This window comes from Vidua chalybeata, chromosome 3, assembly GCF_026979565.1.
Source record: "Vidua chalybeata isolate OUT-0048 chromosome 3, bVidCha1 merged haplotype, whole genome shotgun sequence".
NCBI classification, from domain to species: domain Eukaryota; kingdom Metazoa; phylum Chordata; class Aves; order Passeriformes; family Viduidae; genus Vidua; species Vidua chalybeata.
The window spans coordinates 48,954,156-48,975,635 of NC_071532.1; the positions used below are offsets into that span (position 1 = coordinate 48,954,156).

At 41.7% G+C, this 21,480-nt stretch overlaps 1 non-coding gene across 1 annotated transcript; it reads right to left on the minus strand.

The window, feature by feature from the left end:
• Positions 1-19,566: 19,566 nt before the first annotated feature.
• Positions 19,567-19,649, minus strand: TRNAL-UAA (transfer RNA leucine (anticodon UAA)). The gene has a single exon. It is a non-coding gene; the product is annotated as a tRNA-Leu (tRNA).
• Between the last annotated feature and the right edge of the window lie 1,831 nt (positions 19,650-21,480).

Sequence of the window (21,480 nt, forward strand, 5' to 3'; positions counted from 1 at the left end):
AATTTTTAAAGGTGGGACAGCATTTTCTACCTCTGACTTTTTAGGATGGGATCTGATTTTAATGTTAAATTGTCTATTTTTATTCCAAAGTCAACTGCCTTTGTGTGCAAGCTCCTTTTGAGCTCCTCCCAGAATATAAACATAGCTTAATAAATTTAACACTATTTTGCTACACCAAGTTAACCATGCATCAGGAGCTACTAGGTGCAGAAAATGGTCTGAGGCAGAGGGCAACAGGAATCCTGATAAAGACACCAGCCCGGGGTGCAAGATGCCCTTTGAGCAAAACACCTGTCACATGTATCATCACAGGTCCACCTGCTTTAACCTAAAGAAAAAACAGCGTATTCCCCTTGTATACTTCCATTTCTACAAGTTGGAATCTGTATCTTCAGTAGATCATTCCACTCTATTTATATCTTATTAGATTTGATATATTTATTGATTAGATCAGATTCAAGGGAATATTGTATGCATAAAATATACTGGAAACTTGTACCTTAAGTTTCAGCAATTTTTTTATAGCTTCATTGTAAAACCCCAGAAAACTGCTCCATATTAATCGAAATTCTTACATCCCTTTAGCTGCAGTGACATTAATTGGAGTTACCATAATTTATCATCATTCTGAAGAATATAACCTCTCAAAGTACATTAAATAAGAGTGCATTAATGAACAATTATAATAATCAATTTACCCTCCCAGCATAACTCTCTTACCTGGAGCAGAGTATTAAAAAAAGAAAACCATCAACAACAGAGATACCTGTGCAAGACAGGAACCTTTGACCAATACTATGAGGCAATCCCCTACAAAGGCAGGATGTTTCTTCATAAGTCTTTTTATTTTAAGGGTAGGCGGTGGGAGAAGACACAGTTTATTCTTACTAAAATAAAATAGTAGTTCCTTAGTACCGCATGAGTGCTCCCCATATGGAATGACTACACACCAAATCTGGGGAAATGAAACAAAATAAGTTTTCACAAATTATCATTATTTTTTACATGTAATACCCTCACTTTAGATCAATTAGGTGTGTCACCTTTTGTTTGTTGTTTCCTGCTAAATTATCCACGTTGATATTTTGTACTTGACCCCTTAAGATGTTCCCTAATTAGGTTTTACATAGAAAATTGCCTAAGTGTTAATAACATGTCTCTTTCTGAAAAACACAACTTATTAAGGTCTTTAGTGGGATAATGGCACCTCCTGGGACACTAAAGGCACCAGCAAAAACCTGTGCTGTGAATGTCCCATTTTCCCACCCACTAAATACTTTCCATCCAAGTAAATTCCCCCATAGCTTAGACTTGACATCCTGTGGCTTTTGCCTCCCCGAATCGCATAAGGACACAGATGATTACTGGGACTGAGACAGATGCCAGGCTTGAAATGCTTCAGCACTGATCCCTCCAGCTGCAAGACCACTGCAGTCCAGAAGATGTGTAGCAGTGCTCCCACTGCTCTGAGCAAATTCATGCACATTTGGCTTTCTGACCACAGATGATGTGGCCAGAAGGCTTAGCCAGGTTTTGCCATATTTGTTACTGTGAGTGTGCCCTGAGAGCCTCTAGAAAGCCTTTCTTAAGTAACTCGATACGAGTTTGCAAGACTACCACCATCCTCCAGTTTCCATAACATGCAGGTGCTAATGTGCTGAGAGCTTAAACGATTTTTAATTACTACCACTAAGTGGCTTTTTCTTTCCCTGAAATGACAAGGATTTTGGATTTTAACTAAGATAACTAAAGTCACTGTGATAACACTAGGTCTGAACAGGTCAGATTTACATGTGTGTATAGATATTAATTTAATTCTGAGCAAATGAATAGCCTTTTTTGTCAACAAGATAAATTATGCAAATTAAGTTTTATACCCACCAAATACTTAAGTTACAAGTTTGTTTTTTGGCGCCTGGTGTTCTGTGGCTATGCCTGTAAAACAGGAGATGCTCTGCAAGCTGTGGCATCTGTCAAAGCCACTTGTAGATCTCCACACTGCCTAGGTAAACTCTCTCTTGGTCACCTTGCATTTTCACATTCACTTTACAAGAAGTCAGCCTGAATGAGGTCACTTAGCACATGATTCAGTCAAAGCTATTTCAGCTAATAGTTTAAAATATCTTGATGAAGCCTCTCATCCCCCTCCCAAATCTCTCTTTGACTGGCCCCCAGTCAGGCACAGGACAGCGATCAGCTGGTTCACCACCCTCCATTCTCCACATACCACTATTTGGCTGGCCATGTGCTGGAATGTCTATTGTGAAATTTCCCCTACATGAGCAGGAAATCTGGGCTGCTCCATTAGGGCAGTCCTCTGTTTTGCACAGCCAGGGCCAAGGTCACGGTCTGAACTTAGTGAGAGCTGTGGGTTTCCCAGAGGGAAGAGTACTCTGATTTTTAATTTTTTTTTTTTTTTTATTCAGTGGGGAGTTTGAAATTATAAGATTTCCAGAAGTGATGGGGAGCCACAACACCCAGCACACAGGGCAGTGTTGATGGGCATGAGCTTCGCACCTCAGATGGACAGGAATGCCAGTGGTGCCCTTGCTAGTACTGCTGGCACACTGGGGCTGTGCCTGCTGCCTGACTGCCACAGGAACTATGCGCCTAGTTCAAGGAAAAATATTTGGCTCAAAGCACACAGTTCTTCAAGGATCAAGAAATTTGCCTATACCTCAAATTATTTTGCAGCTACTTAAATAACTGCTGGGCTAGAAGCTCTGCAGGCAGTAATTATTCTTCCATTTTCTTCTATTAGGCAGCCCTGAACTGAGCTATGAAATTTGCTTTGAAATCACAGCAGACAAAGAGGAAACTTTTGGATGTAATTTATTTTGGGATGTTCCAAACCAGAGCTGTCGTCCAAACCAAAAAAGAAGTTCAGACCTGCCAAGTCCTTAATCATTGAAAAGAAGAGACCACAAAACCGAATGAAAAGAAGATTGAAACAATTTTCCTACTCTGAAAAAGCCACTTTTTTGGAGTTACTGTCAGACGAAAATAAGGGAGCAACAAAACCCCTTAATACATCACTGATGTACTAGCTGGAGGTTACTTGCAGAGGCCAAGCCTTTGAAATGGGAGCAATGCTGGAGTTTGTCCTTGCTGGGAGAGAGCTCGTATGTGGACTTTGCATTTCAGAAAATAAAGCCTTACTAGCATTTCAAGGAAAATTCCCAACCATGTAAGAGCAAGTGTCTTCTTAAGAGCGTCCACCATACTCGGCGATCAGAACATGATTGTAACATAATATCCAAACTCTTACACTTCAAGCACTTATGGACTCATCTTAAAAACATTTAGCAGGTACAGGATGACATGTACCAGGTACAGGTATTATTTCTAGCACAGAAGTAACAAAGAGCTCACTCCATCAGGATCAGGTGCCATTGAGCTTGACAGAATATAAACACAGCATATATCTGGAACCAGGAACAAAGGTATATTTTAAAACTCTGTGAATATGATCTGACAAATGTGCAACTTCTGTTAAAAGGACCAATGTATATTTAAAATACAAACGTATCTAAGTTCTGGCAAATTCAGAGTTTAAATCTAGTCTGGAATATGATACCACAAACATGAAAAAGAAACACAACAGCAAACAAAATTGTATGACTGAGAAAGCTAGCTGAGAATGAGACTTCATTTTAGCAAAACCTGTGATACATTTGTTATTAAACATAAAATCATCTGTACTATCCCTCAAGTGGCAATCACCATCTAGCAATATTGTGTCAGCATCAAACCAGAAAAAGTCCTGATGGGGATGCGAAGAAGCAGAGTGTACAAAACTGGTTTTAACAAGTGTATTTCATCTTGGGATGTAAATACTCACAAGCACGGTTTTGCTCAAGTTACTAAATACAAGAGCACAGTTCCTGGGAAAAAGCCCTGCAGGCTCACCCCTCATCCCCTCCCTTCACTGCTGTTTGCTTAAACCATTTGTGTGTACTTAACTCCCCAAGACATGTTCCTTGGTGTCTCATGGTGGGATTCAATGAGCACATAGACACCCCATGTGAGCCAGGGACCCTGCAGTCCCAGGCACCTCAGTGCATTTCTGCCCTCTCAATGCATCCAGTCCTACCTCTCAACTTGCCCTCAGCCAAGTGGGTGGTAGAGGCCAGAAGAAATGCTTTTGCTCCTATTTCATCTGTTATATTTACTAACTTGTTCTTAAACAATCTTTGCAGCCTTTTTTTTTTTTTTCCCTAAGTGTGTCCTCCCTGTCATATGCATGGCACAAAAGCCCACTGTTCCTTAGCATTTATTTCCTCAGGAACAATGAAAGTTTACTTTTCCACAGAAAGAGCTTTGCTATTCTGAGTATGGAACGAGGTACATGACTGCTCCTGGAGGTCCCACTCCCAAAAGGAGAGTAAAGCAAAACCCTGGATGCCTCCCAGTGTAGTGCTGAGCCCAAAGAGCTCAGAGAAGAGCCAAAAAGGATCTTTTCCAAAAAACATCAGCAAAGCCTCAATTAGATTTTCTTAATACAACAGAGAGAACTCTTAAAATATTGTAAGAATATTACAGCAAGCTCTGAGAGGGATGTACAAGATGCCTGCAGCCCACCATGCTGACCAATATTGAGGTAGATGTGCTGCAAGTGAGACTGCCTGGCCTCCAGGAGTGTTTGTGGCAAGACCTGCAGGGAGCAGGAATAGCTTTGAGATGTCCAGCTGGTACAGTAGAAAACCAGGTGAGCTCTGAGCACACAGATACCTCTTCACATCCTGACATTTTGCCACTTCCCATGCTCCACTACATAGCTCTATTTGTTATTTCTCATCAGGAAAAATCTTTGGGCCATTTCAGTCCTATGTTTCAGCAATGCCCAGACCTGAGCTGCCAAAGAATGCAACTCCTCCATCCTACAGTTACACCACAAGTCATGAATAATAATAACACAGAGGATGTGGGTCTCTGTTACAGCTGCAGCTCAGTAAGCCTTTTTGTCCTATTTTTTCTTTATACCTCCTTGGACATAAATTTGACCTACAGCAGGTCAAAAATACAAACAAAACATTTAAAAATCACAATTCTTAACTTAGATGCCATTAAAATATACTGCCACCTGAAACAAAAGGTGATTCATTTGTGAAAGCTGATGATTTATTTATAAAGATGCAAAGTGCAAAGCTGCACCAAGATCTCAGGGCTAGAGAGTGAACCAAGCAATGTGTTCTGAAACCCTCCACTGACACCTGCAGAAGATAAAGCATTCAGGAGAGGGAGAAACACAACAGGGAGAACATCCCGAGCCTTAGAACAAAAGCAGGTAAGGGTTTCCTCTGACTCTTCCATTTCTGTCAGAAATAAATGTTTGAATAGCAAATTTTAAAATGGTGACTGGCCTCACCTGTAATATTATCAAATTCCACAAATCTTCCAAAGGGCCTTCCTCTATTTCTCTGCTCCACATCCTTTTCCCTCAAAAGCCAAAGCCTAGATTTTTTTCAGAACAGTAACCAATAAACAGAGCAACCAATAAACTAACAACAGGAAAGAAATATTACCAAATTCAAATATGAAAAACAAAGGAAAACAAAACCTTTTCAACAATGCCTGAGGAAGTCTACCAGTCCTAGGACTGGTCAGAAATTCTGTTATTCCAAGGACTGATTTTTGACTTTAGGATACAATTTCAAATTCGGCCAAATCTGTCATTAATCATTAATGTAATACTAATTTCTGTGTGTTCTTTTCTATACACATTCAAGATTAACCATTCCAGCATGAAATTTATAACTAAACAATACAACTTTATTTGTAGAGTATTTCCATGGGTGGTGGAGTAATTCCGATGCTCTACGCATGCTCCTCACAGGGCATCCTCTCCAAACAGTAACCATGGCCGGTTTGGTTGCTGAGCTATGACATTTTCATGAGCTTCACCTGCTGCAGAGAGAAAGGAACAAACAAAGAAAGCAGTGCAGATCCCTGACTCACCGTCCCCCATCCTGACAGCAGCAGAAGCACCCCAGCATCCCTCACAGACCAACAGGCACAGGGGAATAGCACCAGCCCATACCCTGATCTTCTGAGGTTTGGCCCCAGCCCATCACTACAGTCTTTACTGGAGTTAAGCCTCTAGTTTTTCTTCCTTAGCAGGAATTTTCCATCAACTGTTTCAGCTGGAAACTATCCACCTTCCCACAGAGGAGAGGCAGAAAGCAGTCAGGGAGAGCAAGCCCCAAACACTGCATAAGGTTTTACATTTGCCAGATGCCCCAGTAAGTTTGCCAGTCTCCCTCGGCTGCAGGGATGGGGTCTCAGATCCACCAGCAGAGCAGCTACTCTCATCAGAGCACCAAACCAGCAGGAGGAGTTGCTCCCATTGGCATCCATAGTTCTGCTGCCTAAGAATTTTCCAGCCCTCACAGACTGGAACAAAGAGGCTTTTCACAGAGATCCAGATTGCCTCCAGAGCCTGTCCCTTCTTTATTTACAGGAAGGCTCTTAGGTTTAGTCTGGGAAGGTCTGCAGATTGCCAGGGGCCTCTAGGGGAAGAATTCTGTCAAAGAATGTATCTTGCAATGCATGCTCAAAAGGGTCTGCTTTCTGATTAATTTCATCTTCCCTGGAAATTAACTTCACAGCTCCAGCTCCATTGACTGTGCAGGATTTATCTTCAGATCATATTTGCCTTTCACACCTTTATGATCCATTTTTTTCCCTGAACAGCTCAATTACTTTGGATTTGTAGAGTGAAAGACAAGACAACTTGCAGGGCCGAGTGGGTACCTAACTAGAAAGTTCTGTGATAAGGCTGGGCCAGAAGGCAGGCTTCTCCTTTTTACTTCCATGTTACTACTAGGTCTACATTTCCAGCAGTGCTATTCAGCTGACTCCAAAGAAGGAGTGCTGAGGGGAGCAGTAGGAGAGTGATGCCAAAGCAGAGAAGGTAAACACACATTGCCCCTTCTGGCCACCACTATACATATCTACTCCAACATAAACTGCACCACAGAAGTATGATGAGAATGAGGGCCCAAAGCAGATGTGTGTTTGGATCCAAGTAACACTGATGGTGACCTCAAACTGCTCATCTGAGCAATATTGTTTTCAGACACAGGAAAAGATTTAGTAACATACACATTGACATTTAGTCCTATTTAGCCACCCAAGAAGGTGTTACATATTGGACTGATGAGACACTTGTAAGTTCCTGAGGCAGCAAAATTCCACCTGAAGCTTCAGATATCAACTCAGATCTGTCAAACACCTGGAAGGTCCAGGACTGAGCAAAGTTCCCTTGCAAACGGGGAAGGGCCATTGCCTCTATCCATCTGGTTGCTGCTGTATACAAGGGGAGAGAAACAGCAATATTATCAGCTGATAACAAGAAGGTCATATTTATCTTAGCCATCATGTACTGGTTTCCCTCTAATTATGCAGAGAAGGCAGATACCTATTATTCCTTTCATCTGGCACAGGCCTTCTCTCTCTCTGCTCATGTATATGTAGGCAGTGGGCCCAGCTACTCAAGGTAGTATTATCAGACCCTACTTTCATAGATTTTCTGTAGAAAAATACCTGCAGTCAGACTCCCCAAGATGTGGAGATATCAAATAAGTAAGATAGCACTGAATCCATGTCACCCATCTTCATCAACCATATAAGGCACATGTAAGGACAGGACTGTATTCAAGCTAAAACAGTAATGGAGTATTGGGAGCAGAGAGCATAGCAATGATAGAAAAGGAGCAAGATTTGAAATAGATTTTATTGGGTCACCTGATACACACAGTAGACAAGTCTTCATGTACAAAATAATCAGGAAGCAGTTGCTTTAATGACAGAAGAGCATCTGGTACAAAATGCTAGCAGCAGCAGTATGGAAATGAGGTGGAAAAGCATAATGGAAGAAATTATCTAAAGATTCTCATCAAATAAAAAAATCCTACATTAGCATGATGGGATAACTTGGGATACTTCAGAATTTTATGACCCATGCACATGCATGATGAAATTGATACTTTTTAAAAACAGTCCTGCTATCATGCTAGGATGAATTCCTGGGATGGTTTCTTGTGAAAAAATACAGTGCAGCCAGAAAGAACTGCAACACTAAGATTTCATTTTAGTGAAATTGCCATTTACGTTTTTCACCTAATGTCAGCCAATGTTCTCGTTCACTTAGAAAAAGGTATCCTTTCATACCCTATTCATACCATATTTAATTCAATTTCACCAACAGAATTCTATACCAGCTGCTCAGAGCAAATCAGTGATGCCTTTCTTTTGTACAACAGACTGAAACATCTCTCTTTTATAATTACATGATTTTATTTTTGTTAGCAGTAAATAAAGACAGTTAAATACTAACTTGGTTGAAAGAAATACCTTCACATATGAGGGACAGTAACAAATAATTCCCTTGCTTATCTCATTCATGGATTAAAAGTCACCTTCATGCTGAGGTTAGTTTGGGTGGGACATCATTACAAGTGTTTGAGCCATGAGAACAACATTCTTCACACAGTTGTTTTAGCTAACACGGTGGTTGAGGTCCCAGAGGAAACTATCAAGTAGCATTACTGTATGTTAAAGTAACTACAGTTTTAAAGCCCCAAAGCTATAATCATTGATAGGACTACCTGAAGAAATGAAGTGCTCGGGAAACAATCGTTTCAATGATAAAATCTTCACAGCAGCAGTCATCAAATGTTCATATGAGTACTAAAAAGAAGTAAAGAAATGCAAAAGGTTTTATAACAAGTAGAAAACAAAAACAAAGGTATGTTGATGAATGCAAACTACCACCATGCAAGGTTAAGTTATATTCTGACTATCATTTCCACTGAGATACCAGGGTTTTCCAGTATTCCTCCCTACTTATCTTTAGAGACTGAGCATGCATGCATGGAATGCAAAATGTTTTTATCTAGAAGCACCAAATCCCTTAAAATACCAGACCTTTGTTCTCTCTGACCTGAAACAACAGTACAAGAACTTAAAAACAGCTAAACTAGCAGTCACTAGCCATGGCACATGTGCATTAAGCAAAGTATAAATGCACTGCAGTTCTGAATGACTCAAAAAATAAAGCAAGGGTGAGACTTGGTTGAAGACCACAATCATACCAAATCATGTTTTTTACCAAAGATGGCAAATTAAATTCCTATTTTTAAATTGCAAGAAAGTTCTTTTATAGAACCTGTATCAGTTAGTAACTATGAGGTTAAACACAGTGCTATGTCTCTATTTAAACTGTCACTCATGGATATTATTTACTGTAACCCTTTAGATTTTCTTGAGAAAATTTCCCAGCAATACAGTATTCGGCTAAGTTGGAGAGTATATGCAAAACCACCACGTGATCTTGACAGCTTTGGCACATACACTTAGGCATTGTCCGTGAGAATTAGACACACGAGCACTGGATACATGGAAGAGGCACATGCCACACCACCCCCCCTTCCTGCAAGCACTTCTGTGATTCCCAGTGCCACCTGACTCAGACTGCAAGGAAGGTAAACCTCCTCCATCACTCTCTCCCTGGCAAGGTATTTCAGGATCATGGCCAGGGCTGCGCTGAAGAAACTGAAGGCATGGGGCATCATTTGGGCAGATCAAATGAACCACTATGTCTCCATCTGAGGGCAGAGAGGAGGGGTCTGGTAGCTGGCAATATTTAGGCTGCTGCTCATCTACCAGAAGCTACCAACACTCAGTGAGTGAGGTGATCTTCAGTGTGATAAAAGGAGGACTACATGCCAGGAACAGATGTTCCTCTGGGAAAATGGCAGATTTGAAAATCTGGGAAAGTCATATTTAAGTGCAAACTCATAGGCCTCAGAGCCTGAGTGAATAAGAAAAAACATCCACAAGTCACAAGAAAAAACAGACAACCTCCCATAAACAGTTCCACTTTTAGGGGTGCTCTCTGGCTCTGTGTAAGGCAGGACATGCCTGAAGCTCTGCACGATTCCCAGACTTTGTGTCAACAGTTTTCATATACAGGCAGCCTTCAGACCCCCTAACGCCCTAAATCATAGGTGATGTTATCAGTATCACCATCTCACATGCTGCTCCTTCCTCTCATGAAGTAACTAAAAAACAAACAGCTCAGTAAGGCTAGAAGCTAGACACTGCTTTCTGCTCATGACCAGACTCTTGTCTGGTTTTGCCTGTCCATTCCCTCCAACCCTGTTTTTGGGACTGTTCAAACTGACCGTGAAACTGCTGGACTGTCAGAAGCTCCTTTAAATTCCTGTCTATTTGCTTCCTGCACCTGAGGGCTTCCACCAGCCAGGGCAAAAAAAAAGAGAGCATCAACATGACAAAAATGAATGCAAGCCATGCCAATGAAAACACTATTTAAATGAGTGAATTGCCCCACCAGCCTTGGTGAGCACAGGGTCATACAAAGAAATTAAGAACAAATGCAAAGCCTGCTAGGGTTTTAATTGTAATTCTCCCACCATCCTACCCAGAAGACTCTTCCCAGACATGGTAGCTAAACCATGACACTTATCTCCTGATGCAAGTCTCTGACAAAATTACACTTCTGCAATCAAACAGAACAAGGGGAAAATTCAGTAATTGAACCATAGAGATGTACCTCCTAAAGCACACAGTCACATCACTGAGAGGTCCAGACCTGCACACCCCTGCTCAGTTCTGCTCTCTCCTTAGCTCTGCCCTGTTGCTTATGTAGCAATTGGTTGCACCTGTGAAGAAGGTAGAGATGGTGGGTTCAGTACTGGCCAAATGTCCATGTATCCTCTAGAATTATTTACTCATTTCCTGCTGTGAGATAGGATTAGGAGAAAGGCAAAGCAGGCTCAAAACTTTAAAAGGGTATAAAGAAAAGTTTATTAGCAGTAACTAAAATAAAGAATAATAAGAATCAGAATAAAACATTTAGAACACTTCTCCTCCCCCTACAAATTGCTGACAGTAAGCCACTTTATTCTTTACTAAAGCTGTCTCTGTACCTACAGACTAAATCTGGTGTTTACTACAAGGTATCGACAACCCTTTGAAACTCAAGGTAAGCAAAAGGGGAGAAGGATTCCCTCTCAGAAGTGGTGAAGAACACAGATTCGTTTGCCCATTCAGAGGCAAACGAAAGGTCAGAGCCTGACCTTTCCCACCCTTAAATAGCCCGCACCAATCCCCATTTAACATTGGGAGGGCATTTATCCCACACTGTAACCAAGGGATTAAACTCCCTGCTGCAATTCCTAGGTGTACACAGCACGGTACAAGAACAGGTGGAAAGTGCTGTGATGTCACTTAAAAGGACCCAGTCCAAGAAGGAATTGTCCAGTTCAAATTTGTTAATGCAACTGTGCCTTTATTTCCAAACAGTCATGAGTTAATCACTTACATAAAGTTATGACCAGGATAGTTTTTGCAGCTCTAATATTCCACAAAGAATAGTCTGTGGTTTAAATTACGTGATGGCACAGGAGAAGAGCTTTTCAAAGAGTTTACAATCTATGTCTCTTCTTCTGCAGAAGCTAATTGCTTATGTATAAATTCACTTTTCCATATAGATTTACGTCCTTTTCCATCACATAATATTAAGATGACTCTTAGAACTTTCCTGTGAAATAGAAAAGTGTTGTAGTCCTGTCCTTGTACTAGAAGCCTCACGGTACCCTGTACTCTTTACTACCCTTGATGGAATTTTTGCCTGAGTGGCTTGTATGGCTTTTCAATTTCATTTCATGCTGGTTTAAAGATCAATAGAGGAAGGTGATGCCAAGGCACAGTAATTTTAAGTATATAAACTATTGTGCAGATGCTACAACTTTAATTATACAAGCAGGCTTCTGTGCCTGTCCAAACAAAAAGTGATAAACAATCTGCTTACACAGTGGCAGCAACAGGATCAAGATCCATGAATTTATGTCCATAAACATTGGCTGCAGCAGCAGAACTAATTGGGAATATCCTCAGAAGTGCATCCCATATAGCTATCTTGCTGGGGAAAATCTACCTTGTTAAAAATTAACTAAGTTATACTGTCTTGCATGGATTTTTACATGGATAGAACCTAAGTCTTCAAGTTGCTTTCTCTGGCTCCTTTTTTCATTTTCTGGGTGAACATATCTAATGCACTAAAAAATAAGATTTAAAAAAAAACAGCATTTGGTTATAGATCAGTTTTTACAATTGCCCAAGTAATAACCTATGGATCAGAGGTGGACACAGACCACAGCTGTGGTCTGGGATGATGATTAAAAAGACAGCAGCTCAGGTACTGGTTAACAGATAAAGAGCAGTTGGCAACTTCTGGGGCAATTTCAAGATCTCTCTCCAGAGATACCATCTCTGAGGTTTTGCCTGCAAAGGATGTGGAAGTGCTTTAATTATGCCAGAATGTATTTACTGCCTGGGAAGCAGTCATGCCAAGTATGTTAAAGACAAACAGTACATAAAAGGAAACAATGTACAATGCAAGGTTAATGTCTTCCAGTTTGACAGTTAAGACTACTTTGGTATAATATTTTTTGTTAAAAATATAAAATATTCTGAGATAGTTAACATTGCAATCCAGGCCCATTCCTGGCTACGGAGGAAAGTTTGTTAAGGACTTCCAGATGAATACGAGGCGTAGCCTTTAACTCTGGCTATAAAGGACCACCAGAGGCTCCATCTGGGGGCTGTGGGTACCACCATGCTCTTGGAGATCTCCTGACAAATTCAGCAGAGCTGAACCTAAAACAGGAGCACTCAAACTCTACCTAAACCCCTCTTGGAGACAACTTGACAAGAAAAGCAACAGAAACAGGCATAGAAAAAGAATCTCTAACCACAACAACTTCTGGTTTTACAGCATTTTAATGACAGTTTCCAATCCCACCCCATTCTTATCTCATATACTCATGTACTTCATAACATGCTCAAGTTTGTCAATATTTTAGCTGGACACAGTCACACTACCTCCTTTGTCATACACGTCCTTCTTGTGTTGATGGCTGACCTCCCTCCCTAAAAACAACTTCATAGAGAGCAGAAACCTTATCCATGGTGTCTCTCTGTACTGCCTATTGGAAGGGATTAACTACTTCCTTCTCTTAACGAGAAGGAAGGAAGGTATGCATTCATACCATACAATTATTATTCTACTCGGTAATTCTTTTTTGTAGAAATATATTTTGTTCAGAGAAATTGAGCATGCAGAGACATCACAAACACTGGATCCATTTGTTTTCAGTATTCCTTCTTTACTGATGTGTCAAATAACTTCTGGGGCAGGTCACCCAAATGAATGCAGCACAACAGGTTGGGCATGTCTCAGTCTGCTTTCAGTCACAGAACACTATAGGATTTGTTAAGTGACACAGATACAGCCTGCACTATCATAGTGCCATCAAAATACAGATCAAAAAACACGGGGAAACCATGGCCATAAAGCTTGCTACATAAACATTAAAACTATATGTAGCAAAAAAAAATATAGTTATTCTCACAGCAAAGAATACTGAAAACAAACAAATAAAAATATCCAACATATTATGATAAAAGATAGAAGTCACAGTAACTAAATACATAAATTATTTCTATTCTGGATCTAGCAACAAAAGAATTTGGAAAAGCTTACTAAAATCTGATTTCTAAATTATATTGATGCTTTCCAAGTCCTTATTCAGAGACAGCCTCTGGATCTAGGATGAGGAGTCATTAGCCACAGTACTGGATGAAGGTGAGCACTATCACTTGCATTACCTCCCCTCAATAGATGGATAGCATTGGTTTGCACTACAGCTACCAGACCATTTTGAAGGAAAACTCAGATTAACCTACTGTAGTCTAACCTGCAGAGAACTCTTATTTTTAAGACACTAAGAAAAAACCTTTTTCTTACTGTGAGAGTGTTCAAACACTGGCATGGATAGTTCAGAGAGGTTGTGGTGGTTTTATCCTCAAAGATATTCAAAACCTGACTCAAGCTGACCTTCCTCTTGGCTAGGAGGTGGACTAGATAACCCTCAGAGGTGCCCTCTGGCCTTTGCCATTCTGTGATGAATAAAAAGAGTGGATCTATATTGCCTATGTCAGGGAGCTCAAAACATGTAAAAAATTGTCTGCAATTCCTCATTTCTTCACAGAGAATTTCTTATAATATCAGAGATTTTAGATCGAAGTAACATGAAATTAATTGGACTTTTTGTTACATATTACTTGTCAATCAAAGACTGAGGGACTCAAGAGAGAAGCAGTAGGAATGTTCAGTACAGTAAGGACAGAGAAAAGGCAGTATCTGTACCTCTTTTAGTAGCAACTAACTGCTAGACCAGCCAGATCTGTTTCTTGGTATGCACACAAAAAGCAAAAGGTGGGAGTGTGACAGAAAATAATTACAGATATGTAAAGACAAGTGAAACTAAAATACATATGCTCATCAATCATCAGACTTGGATTAGTTGCAAAACAGTACTCATTAATGCAGTCCATACTTCCCAACAGGGATTCCACTCTCACATGAAAAAGTTTGCAACACATGATGAAATAGCAAGAGACGGGTGTCACAAATCCATCAAGTCACATGGTCAGTGAGTGATCTCTTGCCAAGAATTGCTTGAACCACTTCAGCAAGCAGTTAGAAAAGAGGCAGATGAGGTCTGAAGGAAATATCTTGCAGCACTTCCAAGCCAGAAAGAAGGTCACAGCTGAGCAGATGGTGAAAGAGAAGGAGCAATCCAGGGAAATGAAGGAATCTGAAAAGTGCATTCTTCTCTCAAAATATTTAGGGGAAGGAAGGCATTTTTTGTTATTGCACATTTAAGAGGACCATCTTCAGAAGACCGTGCACATTTTCTATGGTCTTCAGACAAAAGCACTTCCCTGGCAGCAAGAAAGAATCTATTTATTTAGTTAAGTTTAACACAGCCAAGAATAATATACCAGACAATGAATGTTACCATGCTTTAAGCCCAGTGCTCTAAGATCCCAGAAATCTTAGCTTCAACATTCTGCATTATGCTGCCTTTATTTTGGGGCACTCAGGGTCCCTCATTAAGTAGGTGTTCTGCCAAACCTTGCTGCTGGAGTGTAAATCATGACTTGTCTGCTCTTTCTTATAGAGGCTGCTTCCACCACAGCAAAGCCAGCACAAGGGAAAATGTTCCCAGACTGAAGGTGTTCTAGTGCACAGGCCAGTCTCTTGACACTTTCAGCAATATACTTTGGTAAATAATGCTGGTGTAAAATGTTACCACGTGCATATATTCCTTCTGATGAGAGAATCTGGCAAACAGGAATATGTGTTCACACCCCTTTACACAGGGCAAAGCTACTGCCCTTTGCTCTGCCAGTGGCTTTGTGCTAAAATGCCAGACATCAACTTGAGCAGCTGTGTGGGCAGCTGGTCTCTTTTGATGGCTGTTAGGCCATCCTCATGCTGGGGGTGATGATGCTCTAAGTGACCATGGTAAGACTTGCAGGTCTCATCTGTCAGTCTTAAGAGTGAACCTACCTCCACCTGCACTATAAATAAAACAAAGGGCTTTATACTCCAGTAAGTGATACACAGACCCTCGTTCCCTTCCATCAATGTTCTACTACAGCACAATTCCCCAGAGCTTGCTGCTTGGAATGAACTAACTAAGCTTAAAATCTCTTAATTTTCCTTACTGAAAGAGAGAAAAATAGTTAAGTAATAAAATGTTGCAAGGATCTGTTTGGGAGCATGTGTTGTAATGTCCTGGAGAAGGAGGCAGGATTAGCTAACATTGCTAATGACACTTGGGTGCTGTGGCTATCAAGTCCAACAGAAATGATTCTAAGAACCTGCAGGTAAGATCAGAGCCAGTCTGCAGATGAAGAGCCCAGCACCTATTAAAAATGAACCTGTATAAATACATGTATAAACAGAGACACAACCATCTGCATTAAATAGTGGTAATTTTTGAACAAGCGTCCCAAGAATGATGGGAATCCAGAAAATAGTCTACCCCTCTTATTTACCACAAAGGTCACAAAATGAGAACAGTTCAAAAATTAACAAGTACTTTGCATGCAGTTACTCCTGCTAACATAAGAGACTAGTCCTGCTTTACAGACTTTAAAGGAATTCTGCAAAATGAATAAGAGGGTTTATTGATCATCCTACATATAAGATCATGTAATAGATCAAAAACTTCACAGCCCTTTTTATACCTTTTATTTCAACATGGTCATTGAGAGCAGAATGTTTTAACTCAAGTAAAAAATTACATGCTTCCAACACATGCTAAAATGCAAAACCAAAAAAATGTTGCTGAATTTTTTTAAAAAAGATTAAAGTATTTTGAAATATCACCTAATTAAGTTACCGATAGGTGGCCTTCTTATTGATTTGAGCCCCTTCTGTTTTGAACTGAGACAGAATTTTGGGTTATGCTATGGATTGCTGTTTTTCTATAAGACTCCCACCTTGTTCAGCACATATGAAGTGCTTGCTGGCTAAGTAGTTGTTCAATACTTTGTAAAGTCTTCACAGCTCAAACTAGTTCTGTAGCTTGTTTCTTTCGTGTTATTTTTTGATTCACTCATAGTCCACTCATGGGCTTGTCTAACATGTCCAGATTACCTAAGCGTCTATCTGAATTATTTGCAAACAAGAATGAATTTACTTCACAGCAGCTCATTTTGCAAACGGTATATTTTTATAACTTCCACTTTATACAATGGGAAATTGAGGTATGGAAAGATTCATATCAAGTATCTCCAATAAATTTGACTACTCAGAGTCATATAATATTTTTTTTCAGAGACTGCGTAAAATATAGGTGATTTCCCCTGTTTTTGCAAAAGCTCTGCATTCCTGCAAATCAGATTGAGGTTCTCAAGACAGAGACCTCAAAATAGGGAACATGAAAATGAATGATTACTTTTGAAAAATCTATTTTAAATGAATGGCTTCTCATCAGACAGGAAATATGCAGAGGCATGAAAAACACCCCTGGTTCATCAGGGTAGCATTCAACTGTCTGCATATAAATCTCCTTTTTTATTCCAGTTTCTAGCACTAGTCATCATGCTTTTTCCACTTTCTTCAATAAACAAGGTGAGGTTCCTTCAGATGATGACACCTTTAGAAAAACAACTCATGCACAGAATGGAGTCCAACAGAAAGCAATATAGTTTAAACTAAAGGCCAGAATATAAAAAGGGAATGTAAGAATGCCAAATTGCAAGGACAACCACCAAAAATTCATGAGGGTTTAAGAAGGAAGCAAAGAAAGGAACCTGCTCAATAAAATAAAAATCTTAAAATAATGCTCAGCTCCAGGGCTGAAATACAATGCATCACCCTGTCACTTCACCTAAAATAGAAACCAATAACCCTAGAAGCTTATACTTTCCTTTATGGAAAAGTGTGGGAAGGGATTAGGATATACTTGATGCAAGTAGATTCTGTGGGTATTTCTTGAGAGCCAGAACAGTTAAAAAAATCTTCTGTTCCATTCCAGATCAGCACATGCTCTAACAAGCTGTCTTAAGAAGCAGGGAACACAGGTTCACCAAAGGATTGAGAGAATTTCTCAGCAAAACAAATCTTACCAGGAAACAGGCTGTACCTGGACATTTCTAACCAAGAAATTCAGTTTTCTCTATTGTTTTATCATTAAAACTGCCTTTTTTTCTTCCTGTTCAGCAATTACTCTTCTTGAAAAAATTGTGATTATTTTTACTTTTCTTTTTTCTTTCTCACAGTGCAGAATAGCCACTACTAATTCATCCTTGTAATTAACGCAGCTGGAGCCAAGTTTTCATCAAAATCATCACTGCATCCACAAAATCTACACGAGCACTTATTATATGTTCAAAAATGCTTGTAAATAAGCATATAAGCAGGATTACACAATTTGTATGTAAAGATGTGGATTTCCAAGGGCATTTTACCATGACAACATTACAGGTGAAATGTGCCCTCAAACATGCACACATTTTCACTAATTTGTACCTTATTGAAGAATAGAAATGAGTGTTTACTTCAAAAAACATCTGAACCTGGCAGTACCACTTCTTAATGAACAGTTCCAGAAGCTGCGGTATGTTTTGCATTTACAATTTTATTGTGGTAACACTCAAAAAAGACAACATAAATACTTGCATTTCCTAGAAATTCCCCACACACCAGGCTTCCCTCTGTAACTCTTGAACTGTCATAATTTTTACCATGCTCACATGTGTGATGCCAGATCATTTTATGTGGGCATATAATAAAATATCCTGCTATATTTCAACTTCTATTTCATATTACATTGAATGCCCACCATGATTTGTTATCCCTTTTCTGAATGTTTATCCTTCAATAAGTCTGTAACATCACATGATATATCTGGACCAAAAGTTTAGAATAATTTTTCAGATTATTTTCAAATTATTTGGAACAGGGTGGCTGGGAACAACTACATTTACCCGTGTTAGAATTTGATCAGCATGCTCTGACAAACACTACTATTTAAAAATATGTTGGTCAGTGCTCGATTTATACTTCCCATGCCTTCAAATATATTAAACATATTGATACTACTCTGTCAAAAAACCCACAAAACCCAAACAACAGAACCATGCCCCAGCACATTAAACACCTCAACACGTACAACAACAGCTTCATGTGTCCGGCGAAATGAAACAAAGGCACGAGGGCAGTCTGAAAATCCTGCGTGCTCCTTCTGCTTAACTTCTAGCTTAAGCCCTGGCACAGTTTAGGGTACAGCCAGCACGAGGGACCATTGCCCCAGAAGTGGGGATCACCTTCCTACCACCCTTCCGGGTTGGCCAGGGACACCTCAGCAGGCGGGACACCTGCAGACACTCCACACCCCAGCACATGTGGAACTACACTGACTTTCACGTTGTAAAAAGCACTCTGACAGGCTGACGTGCAGCCTTTGAAGGGCTTGGAACCGGGAAAAAAAAAAAAAAAAAAAAAAAAAAGAACAAAAAAAAAAAACAAACCTCCACAAAAAAACAACCTAAATTATAAACAACAAAGTCGCGATGCGGGGGCGACAATGCTGGAGGTGCCTGTTGCCCCTGCTGGAGGCTCCACCACCGAGGCTGTGGCCGAGTACGTGTATATATGTATGTGTATATATGTATATATGTATGTATGTATGTATGTGTATGTATATGTAGGTATAGATGTGTATGTATATATATAAAATGCGTGTATATGTGTTTATGTGTCTATGTGTTTATATATATGTGTATACACACGTATATATACATATATTACACATACCTACATACGCAGACATTTATATACAGATATTATATGGGTGTATATATATACAGAAACTCTTTTTTAAAAATTGTGTTTAATTTCATAATTTAATTGCAGACTTCAAAGCTGAAGGAAGGGTGGCTGCAGGAGCCTCCCGCGGGCCCGCAGCGTTTCCCCCGGCCCGCACTGCCCCCGCCGGCCGCCCAGCACCGGGACACCCATGCGGGCTGCCGCCATCCGCCCGCTCCGGCGCCGCTCCCCGCCCCTCGTGCGCCTCCCGCCGCGTCCCGGCAGCCCCCGGTTCCCTGCGGCCGCGTCTCTCCCAGAACACGGCGCCCTGCCCCGCGTCGGGACGGGGCTCCCGATAAAAAAACGGCAATTACCAGGAGTGGGGTTCGAACCCACGCGGACATGCGTCCATTGGATCTTAAGTCCAACGCCTTAACCACTCGGCCATCCTGGTGCAGATACCGGGACCGCTCGCAGCCGCTCCTACATTCACGGCCACGCTCCCAACCGCCCCCCGGGCCGCCCGCGACCCTCGGGGGTGCCCCCTCACCGCCGCCCCCCCCCCCCGCCGCCGCTCCCTCCCGCCTTCATTCCCAGCGCGGCGGGCGCCGAGCGCACCGGGCGGCGCGCGCGGGCGGCCTCTCCCGGCGGCGGGAGGCGGGCGGGCAAGGCCCGGCGGGGAGCGCTGCCACGGACCGAGACCGAGCCGGGCCGAACTGGACCGAGCCGGGCCGACCGGGCCTCCTGCCACCGCCTTCCCGCCGCCGGGCGCCGGGCCCGTAGCGGAAGGGGGAGGCGGGGGAGGTGCGCGGCGCCGGCACGGGCCCGCCCCTGGGGGAGAGCAGGGCGGGCGGCACTGGGCCGGGGGCGGCGGAGTGCGGGGTCTGCGGGCAGTGCGCACTCCGGGCAGTGCGGGCTCATTCCCCTCCGAGTGGGCAGGGCCGTGGTGCGGGCGGGCTCCTCGGGCGTGAGAGGCAGTGGAGAGGTTGTGCCGATAAGGCACCGACACTTTATTATTTCCGTCCAAGTGTTTCCTGGAATGTATCTTCTCTCGCTCGTAGAAGGAGAACCAAAACCAACAAAGTCCAAAGCTATCAATTACGCTTAATTAGGAGGAAAATTATCGCCGGGGAAAGATTTTTTTGCCAGTCGTCACTATATGCCGTGTCTAGTGAAGCACCTATCGCAATATTCCCGGTTGCTGCTTGCCCTGGGACCTCCCCCTTCTTCCCTGCATCAGAGGAGAAATGGGAAAGTGTCACTTCTCTGGCTTTACCGTGGCACTGGCTCCCACTCTCGCTGCTGTTTTCCAGCGGAGAAAATGGACATTCTGCATGGCATCAAACTTTGGCATCTTTGAGGTGTGAGAAACATATTCCACACAGCACAGGCTGAGGCCACGGGCCTGTGCCAGCCTCCAGCGCACGAGGAGGCAGGCGGAGGCCGTCTGCTTCCCCACCAGCAGAACGGGAGCACACTCCGTGCTCGGGTGTTGGACACCCTGGCTGTCCCTGCCCCTCTGCAAGGGGTCCGGGGCTCGAATTTGCAGGTGCAGGTGGTGCCTGCACCTCCTCAGCTCTTAGTGCTCAGAGACCCCGGGGACACTAGGCATGCTTGTGAGGGAAAATAACGTGTATGCTCTCGTGTACCACGCATGTTACTCACACGCGGGAGCTCATGAATAAAAGAACAGCTCCTCCAATGGAACTTGTCATGCCGAATCATTGCCTTGAAATGAGTGGCATGCCATAGTTCTCTGTTCAGTAGGGCTGTGCCTTTCAGCAAAGTACTGAGTAGAGAAACACTGTCAATTAGGTTTTTTATTTTTCTGTTTACATCTAACACCATTTCTGAGAAACACAGTAAAATGTTACTTTTTCTTGTGCACTTGGTGCCCTAACAATGTGTGCACGGTAAGAATGTGAAGCTCTTTTCTGCTGGCTTTTACTTGCTTTGGCTCAACCATAATGAAGACACTACATAATATGCTAAAAACGTGGAAGATGGATCTGCTGTTGCCTTCTTACATATTAGAGAAACAAACAGTATGGATCCATGTGAAAATACCATTGCATTTGAAATGTATTAACCAGAACCACCAGATACAGTGTCTATTAAATTACACTGTTTCCTGCCTTCATTATATCTGTGATACCTTCCTAGAGATAGAACCACAACCCCATGTAGCTTTTTCCTTTTTCAAATCAATTTCAAATAGCTACCATGGTTCAAAAATCTAGAGAACATGTTTTGTTTTCAAGAAATAATAAACATACAACTTGGGC